Here is a 17,500-nt window from a genome sequence, read left to right as displayed (position 1 = left end):
TGAAATATACTGCTCTTTTTATTATTTTTTTTTATTTTTTTTCAAAGCACTACGCCGCTGCTACTTTGACAATGCGTATGAATTTCAAAACAATACGCCGCTGGTACTTTGAAGTATACTGATCCTTTTATTATTTTTTTTATTTTTTTTTTTCAAAACACTACGCCGCTGGTACCCGTGAACCTGGTAGAACAGAATGTAGTACGATCGGGTGTCACTCGGATCGCTAATAACTCGGTAAACACGCTTCCTAGTCGTTTGTCATCGCGATACATGCTATCGTAGAGAAAAAAAAAGATAGGGACAGAAGGAATCTCGTCAATCCAACGCTGCGGTACGCATAGACCTTCGGGGATACACTAACTAACAATACGGAGCATCATTTCCAACCGCCGTTTACCCGTGCAATTTGTAGAACAGAATGTAGTACGGCCGGGTGTCACTCGGATCGCTAATAACTCGGTAAACACGCTTCCTAGTCGTTTGTCATCGCGATACATGCTATCGTAGAGAAAAAAAAAGATAGAGACAGAAGGAATCTCGTCAATCCAACGCTGCGGTACGCATAGACCTTCGGGGATACACTAACTAACAATACGGAGCATCATTTCCAACCGCCGTTTACCCGTGCAATTTGTAGAACAGAATGTAGTACGGCCGGGTGTCACCCTACTCAAGTCCATTATTTGCTAATAACTCGATAAATAATAATTGTAGCGAGTTTGGTGTTATGATATATATTGTTAGAAACCGTCTATATTACAGTGATATCACGTCGAAAATCGTCTAGGACCGATAGGGAAAAAGTTTCCTCTTGGCGGTGGGACTTAGAAAAATTTTCGTCGAACGTCCGACGGAGTAGCACATCCGTCCATTATTTGCTAATAACTCGATAAATAATAATTGTAGCGAGTTTGGTGTTATGATATATATTGTTAGAAACCGTCTATATTACAGTGATATCACGTCGAAAATCGTCTAGGACCGATAGGGAAAAAGTTTCCTCTTGGCGGTGGGACTTAGAAAAATTTCCAGAGTTTTGTCGACGGAGTAGCACATCCGTCCATTATTTGCTAATAACTCGATAAATAATAATTGTAGCGAGTTTGGTGTTATGATATATATTGTTAGAAACCGTCTATATTACAGTGATATCACGTCGAAAATCGTCTAGGACCGATACGGAAAAAGTTTCCTCTTAGCGGTGGGACTTAGAAAAATTTCCAGAGTTTTGTCGACGGAGTAGCACATCCGTCCATTATTTGCTAATAACTCGATAAATAATAATTGTAGCGAGTTTGGTGTTATGATATATATTGTTAGAAACCGTCTATATTACAGTGATATCACGTCGAAAATCGTCTAGGACCGATAGGGAAAAAGTTTCCTCTTGGCGGTGGGACTTAGAAAAATTTTCGTCGAACGTCCGACGGAGTAGCACATCCGTCCATTATTTGCTAATAACTCGATAAATAATAATTGTAGCGAGTTTGGTGTTATGATATATATTGTTAGAAACCGTCTATATTACAGTGATATCACGTCGAAAATCGTCTAGGACCGATACGGAAAAAGTTTCCTCTTGGCGGTGGGACTTAGAAAAATTTTCGTCGAACGTCCGACGGAGTAGCACATCCGTCCATTATTTGCTAATAACTCGATAAATAATAATTGTAGCGAGTTTGGTGTTATGATATATATTGTTAGAAACCGTCTATATTACAGTGATATCACGTCGAAAATCGTCTAGGACCGATAGGGAAAAAGTTTCCTCTTGGCGGTGGGACTTAGAAAAATTTTCGTCGAACGTCCGACGGAGTAGCACATCCGTCCATTATTTGCTAATAACTCGATAAATAATAATTGTAGCGAGTTTGGTGTTATGATATATATTGTTAGAAACCGTCTATATTACAGTGATATCACGTCGAAAATCGTCTAGGACCGATAGGGAAAAAGTTTCCTCTTGGCGGTGGGACTTAGAAAAATTTCCAGAGTTTTGTCGACGGAGTAGCACATCCGTCCATTATTTGCTAATAACTCGATAAATAATAATTGTAGCGAGTTTGGTGTTATGATATATATTGTTAGAAACCGTCTATATTACAGTGATATCACGTCGAAAATCGTCTAGGACCGATACGGAAAAAGTTTCCTCTTAGCGGTGGGACTTAGAAAAATTTCCAGAGTTTTGTCGACGGAGTAGCACATCCGTCCATTATTTGCTAATAACTCGATAAATAATAATTGTAGCGAGTTTGGTGTTATGATATATATTGTTAGAAACCGTCTATATTACAGTGATATCACGTCGAAAATCGTCTAGGACCGATAGGGAAAAAGTTTCCTCTTGGCGGTGGGACTTAGAAAAATTTCCAGAGTTTTGTCGACGGAGTAGCACATCCGTCCATTATTTGCTAATAACTCGATAAATAATAATTGTAGCGAGTTTGGTGTTATGATATATATTGTTAGAAACCGTCTATATTACAGTGATATCACGTCGAAAATCGTCTAGGACCGATACGGAAAAAGTTTCCTCTTGGCGGTGGGACTTAGAAAAATTTCCAGAGTTTTGTCGACGGAGTAGCACATCCGTCCATTATTTGCTAATAACTCGATAAATAATAATTGTAGCGAGTTTGGTGTTATGATATATATTGTTAGAAACCGTCTATATTACAGTGATATCACGTCGAAAATCGTCTAGGACCGATAGGGAAAAAGTTTCCTCTTGGCGGTGGGACTTAGAAAAATTTTCGTCGAACGTCCGACGGAGTAGCACATCCGTCCATTATTTGCTAATAACTCGATAAATAATAATTGTAGCGAGTTTGGTGTTATGATATATATTGTTAGAAACCGTCTATATTACAGTGATATCACGTCGAAAATCGTCTAGGACCGATACGGAAAAAGTTTCCTCTTAGCGGTGGGACTTAGAAAAATTTCCAGAGTTTTGTCGACGGAGTAGCACATCCGTCCATTATTTGCTAATAACTCGATAAATAATAATTGTAGCGAGTTTGGTGTTATGATATATATTGTTAGAAACCGTCTATATTACAGTGATATCACGTCGAAAATCGTCTAGGACCGATAGGGAAAAAGTTTCCTCTTGGCGGTGGGACTTAGAAAAATTTTCGTCGAACGTCCGACGAAGTAGCACATCCGTCCATTATTTGCTAATAACTCGATAAATAATAATTGTAGCGAGTTTGGTGTTATGATACATATTGTTAGAAACCGTCTATATTACAGTGATATCACGTCGAAAATCGTCTAGGACCGATAGGGAAAAAGTTTCCTCTTGGCGGTGGGACTTGGAAAAATTTTCGTCGAACGTCCGACGGAGTAGCACATCCGTCCATTATTTGCTAATAACTCGATAAATAATAATTGTAGCGAGTTTGGTGTTATGATATATATTGTTAGAAACCGTCTATATTACAGTGATATCACGTCGAAAATCGTCTAGGACCGATACGGAAAAAGTTTCCTCTTGGCGGTGGGACTTAGAAAAATTTCCAGAGTTTTGTCGACGGAGTAGCACATCCGTCCATTATTTGCTAATAACTCGATAAATAATAATTGTAGCGAGTTTGGTGTTATGATATATATTGTTAGAAACCGTCTATATTACGGTGATATCACGTCGAAAATCGTCTAGGACCGATACGGAAAAAGTTTCCTCTTAGCGGTGGGACTTAGAAAAATTTCCAGAGTTTTGTCGACGGAGTAGCACATCCGTCCATTATTTGCTAATAACTCGATAAATAATAATTGTAGCGAGTTTGGTGTTATGATATATATTGTTAGAAACCGTCTATATTACAGTGATATCACGTCGAAAATCGTCTAGGACCGATAGGGAAAAAGTTTCCTCTTGGCGGTGGGACTTAGAAAAATTTCCAGAGTTTTGTCGACGGAGTAGCACATCCGTCCATTATTTGCTAATAACTCGATAAATAATAATTGTAGCGAGTTTGGTGTTATGATATATATTGTTAGAAACCGTCTATATTACAGTGATATCACGTCGAAAATCGTCTAGGACCGATAGGGAAAAAGTTTCCTCTTGGCGGTGGGACTTAGAAAAATTTCCAGAGTTTTGTCGACGGAGTAGCACATCCGTCCATTATTTGCTAATAACTCGATAAATAATAATTGTAGCGAGTTTGGTGTTATGATATATATTGTTAGAAACCGTCTATATTACAGTGATATCACGTCGAAAATCGTCTAGGACCGATAGGGAAAAAGTTTCCTCTTGGCGGTGGGACTTAGAAAAATTTTCGTCGAACGTCCGACGGAGTAGCACATCCGTCCTTATTTGCTAATAACTCGATAAATAATAATTGTAGCGAGTTTGGTGTTATGATATATATTGTTAGAAACCGTCTATATTACAGTGATATCACGTCGAAAATCGTCTAGGACCGATACGGAAAAAGTTTCCTCTTGGCGGTGGGACTTAGAAAAATTTCCAGAGTTTTGTCGACGGAGTAGCACATCCGTCCATTATTTGCTAATAACTCGATAAATAATAATTGTAGCGAGTTTGGTGTTATGATATATATTGTTAGAAACCGTCTATATTACAGTGATATCACGTCGAAAATCGTCTAGGACCGATAGGGAAAAAGTTTCCTCTTGGCGGTGGGACTTAGAAAAATTTTCGTCGAACGTCCGACGGAGTAGCACATCCGTCCATTATTTGCTAATAACTCGATAAATAATAATTGTAGCGAGTTTGGTGTTATGATATATATTGTTAGAAACCGTCTATATTACAGTGATATCACGTCGAAAATCGTCTAGGACCGATACGGAAAAAGTTTCCTCTTGGCGGTGGGACTTAGAAAAATTTTCGTCGAACGTCCGACGGAGTAGCACATCCGTCCATTATTTGCTAATAACTCGATAAATAATAATTGTAGCGAGTTTGGTGTTATGATATATATTGTTAGAAACCGTCTATATTACAGTGATATCACGTCGAAAATCGTCTAGGACCGATACGGAAAAAGTTTCCTCTTGGCGGTGGGACTTAGAAAAATTTCCAGAGTTTTGTCGACGGAGTAGCACATCCGTCCATTATTTGCTAATAACTCGATAAATAATAATTGTAGCGAGTTTGGTGTTATGATACATATTGTTAGAAACCGTCTATATTACAGTGATATCACGTCGAAAATCGTCTAGGACCGATACGGAAAAAGTTTCCTCTTAGCGGTGGGACTTAGAAAAATTTTCGTCGAACGTCCGACGGAGTAGCACATCCGTCCATTATTTGCTAATAACTCGATAAATAATAATTGTAGCGAGTTTGGTGTTATGATATATATTGTTAGAAACCGTCTATATTACAGTGATATCACGTCGAAAATCGTCTAGGACCGATACGGAAAAAGTTTCCTCTTGGCGGTGGGACTTAGAAAAATTTTCGTCGAACGTCCGACGGAGTAGCACATCCGTCCATTATTTGCTAATAACTCGATAAATAATAATTGTAGCGAGTTTGGTGTTATGATATATATTGTTAGAAACCGTCTATATTACAGTGATATCACGTCGAAAATCGTCTAGGACCGATAGGGAAAAAGTTTCCTCTTGGCGGTGGGACTTAGAAAAATTTTCGTCGAACGTCCGACGGAGTAGCACATCCGTCCATTATTTGCTAATAACTCGATAAATAATAATTGTAGCGAGTTTGGTGTTATGATATATATTGTTAGAAACCGTCTATATTACAGTGATATCACGTCGAAAATCGTCTAGGACCGATAGGAAAAAGTTTCCTCTTGGCGGTGGGACTTAGAAAAATTTCCAGAGTTTTGTCGACGGAGTAGCACATCCGTCCATTATTTGCTAATAACTCGATAAATAATAATTGTAGCGAGTTTGGTGTTATGATATATATTGTTAGAAACCGTCTATATTACAGTGATATCACGTCGAAAATCGTCTAGGACCGATAGGGAAAAAGTTTCCTCTTGGCGGTGGGACTTAGAAAAATTTCCAGAGTTTTGTCGACGGAGTAGCACATCCGTCCATTATTTGCTAATAACTCGATAAATAATAATTGTAGCGAGTTTGGTGTTATGATACATATTGTTAGAAACCGTCTATATTACAGTGATATCACGTCGAAAATCGTCTAGGACCGATACGGAAAAAGTTTCCTCTTAGCGGTGGGACTTAGAAAAATTTTCGTCGAACGTCCGACGGAGTAGCACATCCGTCCATTATTTGCTAATAACTCGATAAATAATAATTGTAGCGAGTTTGGTGTTATGATATATATTGTTAGAAACCGTCTATATTACAGTGATATCACGTCGAAAATCGTCTAGGACCGATACGGAAAAAGTTTCCTCTTAGCGGTGGGACTTAGAAAAATTTCCAGAGTTTTGTCGACGGAGTAGCACATCCGTCCATTATTTGCTAATAACTCGATAAATAATAATTGTAGCGAGTTTGGTGTTATGATACATATTGTTAGAAACCGTCTATATTACAGTGATATCACGTCGAAAATCGTCTAGGACCGATACGGAAAAAGTTTCCTCTTAGCGGTGGGACTTAGAAAAATTTCGTCGAACGTCCGACGGAGTAGCACATCCGTCCATTATTTGCTAATAACTCGATAAATAATAATTGTAGCGAGTTTGGTGTTATGATATATATTGTTAGAAACCGTCTATATTACAGTGATATCACGTCGAAAATCGTCTAGGACCGATACGGAAAAAGTTTCCTCTTGGCGGTGGGACTTAGAAAAATTTTCGTCGAACGTCCGACGGAGTAGCACATCCGTCCATTATTTGCTAATAACTCGATAAATAATAATTGTAGCGAGTTTGGTGTTATGATATATATTGTTAGAAACCGTCTATATTACAGTGATATCACGTCGAAAATCGTCTAGGACCGATAGGGAAAAAGTTTCCTCTTGGCGGTGGGACTTAGAAAAATTTTCGTCGAACGTCCGACGGAGTAGCACATCCGTCCATTATTTGCTAATAACTCGATAAATAATAATTGTAGCGAGTTTGGTGTTATGATATATATTGTTAGAAACCGTCTATATTACAGTGATATCACGTCGAAAATCGTCTAGGACCGATACGGAAAAAGTTTCCTCTTGGCGGTGGACTTAGAAAAATTTCCAGAGTTTTGTCGACGGAGTAGCACATCCGTCCATTATTTGCTAATAACTCGATAAATAATAATTGTAGCGAGTTTGGTGTTATGATATATATTGTTAGAAACCGTCTATATTACAGTGATATCACGTCGAAAATCGTCTAGGACCGATAGGGAAAAAGTTTCCTCTTGGCGGTGGGACTTAGAAAAATTTCCAGAGTTTTGTCGACGGAGTAGCACATCCGTCCATTATTTGCTAATAACTCGATAAATAATAATTGTAGCGAGTTTGGTGTTATGATACATATTGTTAGAAACCGTCTATATTACAGTGATATCACGTCGAAAATCGTCTAGGACCGATACGGAAAAAGTTTCCTCTTAGCGGTGGGACTTAGAAAAATTTTCGTCGAACGTCCGACGGAGTAGCACATCCGTCCATTATTTGCTAATAACTCGATAAATAATAATTGTAGCGAGTTTGGTGTTATGATATATATTGTTAGAAACCGTCTATATTACAGTGATATCACGTCGAAAATCGTCTAGGACCGATACGGAAAAAGTTTCCTCTTAGCGGTGGGACTTAGAAAAATTTCCAGAGTTTTGTCGACGGAGTAGCACATCCGTCCATTATTTGCTAATAACTCGATAAATAATAATTGTAGCGAGTTTGGTGTTATGATACATATTGTTAGAAACCGTCTATATTACAGTGATATCACGTCGAAAATCGTCTAGGACCGATACGGAAAAAGTTTCCTCTTAGCGGTGGGACTTAGAAAAATTTTCGTCGAACGTCCGACGGAGTAGCACATCCGTCCATTATTTGCTAATAACTCGATAAATAATAATTGTAGCGAGTTTGGTGTTATGATATATATTGTTAGAAACCGTCTATATTACAGTGATATCACGTCGAAAATCGTCTAGGACCGATACGGAAAAAGTTTCCTCTTGGCGGTGGGACTTAGAAAAATTTTCGTCGAACGTCCGACGGAGTAGCACATCCGTCCATTATTTGCTAATAACTCGATAAATAATAATTGTAGCGAGTTTGGTGTTATGATATATATTGTTAGAAACCGTCTATATTACAGTGATATCACGTCGAAAATCGTCTAGGACCGATAGGAAAAAGTTTCCTCTTGGCGGTGGGACTTAGAAAAATTTCGTCGAACGTCCGACGGAGTAGCACATCCGTCCATTATTTGCTAATAACTCGATAAATAATAATTGTAGCGAGTTTGGTGTTATGATATATATTGTTAGAAACCGTCTATATTACAGTGATATCACGTCGAAAATCGTCTAGGACCGATAGGGAAAAAGTTTCCTCTTGGCGGTGGGACTTAGAAAAATTTCCAGAGTTTTGTCGACGGAGTAGCACATCCGTCCATTATTTGCTAATAACTCGATAAATAATAATTGTAGCGAGTTTGGTGTTATGATATATATTGTTAGAAACCGTCTATATTACAGTGATATCACGTCGAAAATCGTCTAGGACCGATACGGAAAAAGTTTCCTCTTAGCGGTGGGACTTAGAAAAATTTCCAGAGTTTTGTCGACGGAGTAGCACATCCGTCCATTATTGCTAATAACTCGATAAATAATAATTGTAGCGAGTTTGGTGTTATGATATATATTGTTAGAAACCGTCTATATTACAGTGATATCACGTCGAAAATCGTCTAGGACCGATAGGGAAAAAGTTTCCTCTTGGCGGTGGGACTTAGAAAAATTTCCAGAGTTTTGTCGACGGAGTAGCACATCCGTCCATTATTTGCTAATAACTCGATAAATAATAATTGTAGCGAGTTTGGTGTTATGATATATATTGTTAGAAACCGTCTATATTACAGTGATATCACGTCGAAAATCGTCTAGGACCGATACGGAAAAAGTTTCCTCTTGGCGGTGGGACTTAGAAAAATTTCCAGAGTTTTGTCGACGGAGTAGCACATCCGTCCATTATTTGCTAATAACTCGATAAATAATAATTGTAGCGAGTTTGGTGTTATGATATATATTGTTAGAAACCGTCTATATTACAGTGATATCACGTCGAAAATCGTCTAGGACCGATAGGGAAAAAGTTTCCTCTTGGCGGTGGGACTTAGAAAAATTTCCAGAGTTTTGTCGACGGAGTAGCACATCCGTCCATTATTTGCTAATAACTCGATAAATAATAATTGTAGCGAGTTTGGTGTTATGATACATATTGTTAGAAACCGTCTATATTACAGTGATATCACGTCGAAAATCGTCTAGGACCGATACGGAAAAAGTTTCCTCTTAGCGGTGGGACTTAGAAAAATTTTCGTCGAACGTCCGACGGAGTAGCACATCCGTCCATTATTTGCTAATAACTCGATAAATAATAATTGTAGCGAGTTTGGTGTTATGATATATATTGTTAGAAACCGTCTATATTACAGTGATATCACGTCGAAAATCGTCTAGGACCGATACGGAAAAAGTTTCCTCTTAGCGGTGGGACTTAGAAAAATTTCCAGAGTTTTGTCGACGGAGTAGCACATCCGTCCATTATTTGCTAATAACTCGATAAATAATAATTGTAGCGAGTTTGGTGTTATGATACATATTGTTAGAAACCGTCTATATTACAGTGATATCACGTCGAAAATCGTCTAGGACCGATACGGAAAAAGTTTCCTCTTAGCGGTGGGACTTAGAAAAATTTTCGTCGAACGTCCGACGGAGTAGCACATCCGTCCATTATTTGCTAATAACTCGATAAATAATAATTGTAGCGAGTTTGGTGTTATGATATATATTGTTAGAAACCGTCTATATTACAGTGATATCACGTCGAAAATCGTCTAGGACCGATACGGAAAAAGTTTCCTCTTGGCGGTGGGACTTAGAAAAATTTTCGTCGAACGTCCGACGGAGTAGCACATCCGTCCATTATTTGCTAATAACTCGATAAATAATAATTGTAGCGAGTTTGGTGTTATGATATATATTGTTAGAAACCGTCTATATTACAGTGATATCACGTCGAAAATCGTCTAGGACCGATAGGGAAAAAGTTTCCTCTTGGCGGTGGGACTTAGAAAAATTTTCGTCGAACGTCCGACGGAGTAGCACATCCGTCCATTATTTGCTAATAACTCGATAAATAATAATTGTAGCGAGTTTGGTGTTATGATATATATTGTTAGAAACCGTCTATATTACAGTGATATCACGTCGAAAATCGTCTAGGACCGATAGGGAAAAAGTTTCCTCTTGGCGGTGGGACTTAGAAAAATTTCCAGAGTTTTGTCGACGGAGTAGCACATCCGTCCATTATTTGCTAATAACTCGATAAATAATAATTGTAGCGAGTTTGGTGTTATGATATATATTGTTAGAAACCGTCTATATTACAGTGATATCACGTCGAAAATCGTCTAGGACCGATACGGAAAAAGTTTCCTCTTAGCGGTGGGACTTAGAAAAATTTCCAGAGTTTTGTCGACGGAGTAGCACATCCGTCCATTATTTGCTAATAACTCGATAAATAATAATTGTAGCGAGTTTGGTGTTATGATATATATTGTTAGAAACCGTCTATATTACAGTGATATCACGTCGAAAATCGTCTAGGACCGATAGGGAAAAAGTTTCCTCTTGGCGGTGGGACTTAGAAAAATTTCCAGAGTTTTGTCGACGGAGTAGCACATCCGTCCATTATTTGCTAATAACTCGATAAATAATAATTGTAGCGAGTTTGGTGTTATGATATATATTGTTAGAAACCGTCTATATTACAGTGATATCACGTCGAAAATCGTCTAGGACCGATACGGAAAAAGTTTCCTCTTGGCGGTGGGACTTAGAAAAATTTCCAGAGTTTGTCGACGGAGTAGCACATCCGTCCATTATTTGCTAATAACTCGATAAATAATAATTGTAGCGAGTTTGGTGTTATGATATATATTGTTAGAAACCGTCTATATTACAGTGATATCACGTCGAAAATCGTCTAGGACCGATAGGGAAAAAGTTTCCTCTTGGCGGTGGGACTTAGAAAAATTTCCAGAGTTTTGTCGACGGAGTAGCACATCCGTCCATTATTTGCTAATAACTCGATAAATAATAATTGTAGCGAGTTTGGTGTTATGATATATATTGTTAGAAACCGTCTATATTACAGTGATATCACGTCGAAAATCGTCTAGGACCGATAGGGAAAAAGTTTCCTCTTGGCGGTGGGACTTAGAAAAATTTTCGTCGAACGTCCGACGGAGTAGCACATCCGTCCATTATTTGCTAATAACTCGATAAATAATAATTGTAGCGAGTTTGGTGTTATGATATATATTGTTAGAAACCGTCTATATTACAGTGATATCACGTCGAAAATCGTCTAGGACCGATACGGAAAAAGTTTCCTCTTGGCGGTGGGACTTAGAAAAATTTTCGTCGAACGTCCGACGGAGTAGCACATCCGTCCATTATTTGCTAATAACTCGATAAATAATAATTGTAGCGAGTTTGGTGTTATGATATATATTGTTAGAAACCGTCTATATTACAGTGATATCACGTCGAAAATCGTCTAGGACCGATACGGAAAAAGTTTCCTCTTAGCGGTGGGACTTAGAAAAATTTCCAGAGTTTTGTCGACGGAGTAGCACATCCGTCCATTATTTGCTAATAACTCGATAAATAATAATTGTAGCGAGTTTGGTGTTATGATATATATTGTTAGAAACCGTCTATATTACAGTGATATCACGTCGAAAATCGTCTAGGACCGATACGGAAAAAGTTTCCTCTTGGCGGTGGGACTTAGAAAAATTTCCAGAGTTTGTCGACGGAGTAGCACATCCGTCCATTATTTGCTAATAACTCGATAAATAATAATTGTAGCGAGTTTGGTGTTATGATATATATTGTTAGAAACCGTCTATATTACAGTGATATCACGTCGAAAATCGTCTAGGACCGATACGGAAAAAGTTTCCTCTTGGCGGTGGGACTTAGAAAAATTTTCGTCGAACGTCCGACGGAGTAGCACATCCGTCCATTATTTGCTAATAACTCGATAAATAATAATTGTAGCGAGTTTGGTGTTATGATATATATTGTTAGAAACCGTCTATATTACAGTGATATCACGTCGAAAATCGTCTAGGACCGATAGGGAAAAAGTTTCCTCTTGGCGGTGGGACTTAGAAAAATTTTCGTCGAACGTCCGACGGAGTAGCACATCCGTCCATTATTTGCTAATAACTCGATAAATAATAATTGTAGCGAGTTTGGTGTTATGATATATATTGTTAGAAACCGTCTATATTACAGTGATATCACGTCGAAAATCGTCTAGGACCGATACGGAAAAAGTTTCCTCTTGGCGGTGGGACTTAGAAAAATTTCCAGAGTTTTGTCGACGGAGTAGCACATCCGTCCATTATTTGCTAATAACTCGATAAATAATAATTGTAGCGAGTTTGGTGTTATGATATATATTGTTAGAAACCGTCTATATTACAGTGATATCACGTCGAAAATCGTCTAGGACCGATAGGGAAAAAGTTTCCTCTTGGCGGTGGGACTTAGAAAAATTTCCAGAGTTTTGTCGACGGAGTAGCACATCCGTCCATTATTTGCTAATAACTCGATAAATAATAATTGTAGCGAGTTTGGTGTTATGATATATATTGTTAGAAACCGTCTATATTACAGTGATATCACGTCGAAAATCGTCTAGGACCGATAGGGAAAAAGTTTCCTCTTGGCGGTGGGACTTAGAAAAATTTCCAGAGTTTTGTCGACGGAGTAGCACATCCGTCCATTATTTGCTAATAACTCGATAAATAATAATTGTAGCGAGTTTGGTGTTATGATATATATTGTTAGAAACCGTCTATATTACAGTGATATCACGTCGAAAATCGTCTAGGACCGATACGGAAAAAGTTTCCTCTTAGCGGTGGGACTTAGAAAAATTTTCGTCGAACGTCCGACGGAGTAGCACATCCGTCCATTATTTGCTAATAACTCGATAAATAATAATTGTAGCGAGTTTGGTGTTATGATATATATTGTTAGAAACCGTCTATATTACAGTGATATCACGTCGAAAATCGTCTAGGACCGATACGGAAAAAGTTTCCTCTTAGCGGTGGGACTTAGAAAAATTTCCAGAGTTTTGTCGACGGAGTAGCACATCCGTCCATTATTTGCTAATAACTCGATAAATAATAATTGTAGCGAGTTTGGTGTTATGATACATATTGTTAGAAACCGTCTATATTACAGTGATATCACGTCGAAAATCGTCTAGGACCGATACGGAAAAGTTTCCTCTTAGCGGTGGGACTTAGAAAAATTTTCGTCGAACGTCCGACGGAGTAGCACATCCGTCCATTATTTGCTAATAACTCGATAAATAATAATTGTAGCGAGTTTGGTGTTATGATATATATTGTTAGAAACCGTCTATATTACAGTGATATCACGTCGAAAATCGTCTAGGACCGATACGGAAAAAGTTTCCTCTTGGCGGTGGGACTTAGAAAAATTTTCGTCGAACGTCCGACGGAGTAGCACATCCGTCCATTATTTGCTAATAACTCGATAAATAATAATTGTAGCGAGTTTGGTGTTATGATATATATTGTTAGAAACCGTCTATATTACAGTGATATCACGTCGAAAATCGTCTAGGACCGATAGGGAAAAAGTTTCCTCTTGGCGGTGGGACTTAGAAAAATTTTCGTCGAACGTCCGACGGAGTAGCACATCCGTCCATTATTTGCTAATAACTCGATAAATAATAATTGTAGCGAGTTTGGTGTTATGATATATATTGTTAGAAACCGTCTATATTACAGTGATATCACGTCGAAAATCGTCTAGGACCGATAGGGAAAAAGTTTCCTCTTGGCGGTGGGACTTAGAAAAATTTCCAGAGTTTTGTCGACGGAGTAGCACATCCGTCCATTATTTGCTAATAACTCGATAAATAATAATTGTAGCGAGTTTGGTGTTATGATATATATTGTTAGAAACCGTCTATATTACAGTGATATCACGTCGAAAATCGTCTAGGACCGATACGGAAAAAGTTTCCTCTTAGCGGTGGGACTTAGAAAAATTTCAGAGTTTTGTCGACGGAGTAGCACATCCGTCCATTATTTGCTAATAACTCGATAAATAATAATTGTAGCGAGTTTGGTGTTATGATATATATTGTTAGAAACCGTCTATATTACAGTGATATCACGTCGAAATCGTCTAGGACCGATAGGGAAAAAGTTTCCTCTTGGCGGTGGGACTTAGAAAAATTTCCAGAGTTTTGTCGACGGAGTAGCACATCCGTCCATTATTTGCTAATAACTCGATAAATAATAATTGTAGCGAGTTTGGTGTTATGATATATATTGTTAGAAACCGTCTATATTACAGTGATATCACGTCGAAAATCGTCTAGGACCGATACGGAAAAAGTTTCCTCTTGGCGGTGGGACTTAGAAAAATTTCCAGAGTTTTGTCGACGGAGTAGCACATCCGTCCATTATTTGCTAATAACTCGATAAATAATAATTGTAGCGAGTTTGGTGTTATGATATATATTGTTAGAAACCGTCTATATTACAGTGATATCACGTCGAAAATCGTCTAGGACCGATAGGGAAAAAGTTTCCTCTTGGCGGTGGGACTTAGAAAAATTTCCAGAGTTTTGTCGACGGAGTAGCACATCCGTCCATTATTTGCTAATAACTCGATAAATAATAATTGTAGCGAGTTTGGTGTTATGATACATATTGTTAGAAACCGTCTATATTACAGTGATATCACGTCGAAAATCGTCTAGGACCGATACGGAAAAAGTTTCCTCTTAGCGGTGGGACTTAGAAAAATTTTCGTCGAACGTCCGACGGAGTAGCACATCCGTCCATTATTTGCTAATAACTCGATAAATAATAATTGTAAGCGAGTTTGGTGTTATGATATATATTGTTAGAAACCGTCTATATTACAGTGATATCACGTCGAAAATCGTCTAGGACCGATACGGAAAAAGTTTCCTCTTAGCGGTGGGACTTAGAAAAATTTCCAGAGTTTTGTCGACGGAGTAGCACATCCGTCCATTATTTGCTAATAACTCGATAAATAATAATTGTAGCGAGTTTGGTGTTATGATACATATTGTTAGAAACCGTCTATATTACAGTGATATCACGTCGAAAATCGTCTAGGACCGATACGGAAAAAGTTTCCTCTTAGCGGTGGGACTTAGAAAAATTTTCGTCGAACGTCGACGGAGTAGCACATCCGTCCATTATTTGCTAATAACTCGATAAATAATAATTGTAGCGAGTTTGGTGTTATGATATATATTGTTAGAAACCGTCTATATTACAGTGATATCACGTCGAAAATCGTCTAGGACCGATACGGAAAAAGTTTCCTCTTGGCGGTGGGACTTAGAAAAATTTTCGTCGAACGTCCGACGGAGTAGCACATCCGTCCATTATTTGCTAATAACTCGATAAATAATAATTGTAGCGAGTTTGGTGTTATGATATATATTGTTAGAAACCGTCTATATTACAGTGATATCACGTCGAAAATCGTCTAGGACCGATAGGGAAAAAGTTTCCTCTTGGCGGTGGGACTTAGAAAAATTTTCGTCGAACGTCCGACGGAGTAGCACATCCGTCCATTATTTGCTAATAACTCGATAAATAATAATTGTAGCGAGTTTGGTGTTATGATATATATTGTTAGAAACCGTCTATATTACAGTGATATCACGTCGAAAATCGTCTAGGACCGATAGGAAAAAGTTTCCTCTTGGCGGTGGGACTTAGAAAAATTTCCAGAGTTTTGTCGACGGAGTAGCACATCCGTCCATTATTTGCTAATAACTCGATAAATAATAATTGTAGCGAGTTTGGTGTTATGATATATATTGTTAGAAACCGTCTATATTACAGTGATATCACGTCGAAAATCGTCTAGGACCGATACGGAAAAAGTTTCCTCTTAGCGGTGGGACTTAGAAAAATTTCCAGAGTTTGTCGACGGAGTAGCACATCCGTCCATTATTTGCTAATAACTCGATAAATAATAATTGTAGCGAGTTTGGTGTTATGATATATATTGTTAGAAACCGTCTATATTACAGTGATATCACGTCGAAAATCGTCTAGGACCGATAGGGAAAAAGTTTCCTCTTGGCGGTGGGACTTAGAAAAATTTCCAGAGTTTTGTCGACGGAGTAGCACATCCGTCCATTATTTGCTAATAACTCGATAAATAATAATTGTAGCGAGTTTGGTGTTATGATATATATTGTTAGAAACCGTCTATATTACAGTGATATCACGTCGAAAATCGTCTAGGACCGATACGGAAAAAGTTTCCTCTTGGCGGTGGGACTTAGAAAAATTTCCAGAGTTTTGTCGACGGAGTAGCACATCCGTCCATTATTTGCTAATAACTCGATAAATAATAATTGTAGCGAGTTTGGTGTTATGATATATATTGTTAGAAACCGTCTATATTACAGTGATATCACGTCGAAAATCGTCTAGGACCGATAGGAAAAAGTTTCCTCTTGGCGGTGGGACTTAGAAAAATTTCCAGAGTTTTGTCGACGGAGTAGCACATCCGTCCATTATTTGCTAATAACTCGATAAATAATAATTGTAGCGAGTTTGGTGTTATGATATATATTGTTAGAAACCGTCTATATTACAGTGATATCACGTCGAAAATCGTCTAGGACCGATAGGGAAAAAGTTTCCTCTTGGCGGTGGGACTTAGAAAAATTTTCGTCGAACGTCCGACGGAGTAGCACATCCGTCCATTATTTGCTAATAACTCGATAAATAATAATTGTAGCGAGTTTGGTGTTATGATATATATTGTTAGAAACCGTCTATATTACAGTGATATCACGTCGAAAATCGTCTAGGACCGATACGGAAAAAGTTTCCTCTTGGCGGTGGGACTTAGAAAAATTTTCGTCGAACGTCCGACGGAGTAGCACATCCGTCCATTATTTGCTAATAACTCGATAAATAATAATTGTAGCGAGTTTGGTGTTATGATATATATTGTTAGAAACCGTCTATATTACAGTGATATCACGTCGAAAATCGTCCTAGGACCGATACGGAAAAAGTTTCCTCTTAGCGGTGGGACTTAGAAAAATTTCCAGAGTTTTGTCGACGGAGTAGCACATCCGTCCATTATTTGCTAATAACTCGATAAATAATAATTGTAGCCGAGTTTGGTGTTATGATATATATTGTTAGAAACCGTCTATATTACAGTGATATCACGTCGAAAATCGTCTAGGACCGATAGGGAAAAAGTT

Source organism: Halictus rubicundus, unplaced genomic scaffold, assembly GCF_050948215.1.
Source record: "Halictus rubicundus isolate RS-2024b unplaced genomic scaffold, iyHalRubi1_principal scaffold0911, whole genome shotgun sequence".
In the NCBI taxonomy this organism is placed as follows: domain Eukaryota; kingdom Metazoa; phylum Arthropoda; class Insecta; order Hymenoptera; family Halictidae; genus Halictus; species Halictus rubicundus.
The sequence above is the reverse complement of the archived record's forward strand: the minus strand, read 5'-3'. Positions refer to the sequence as shown.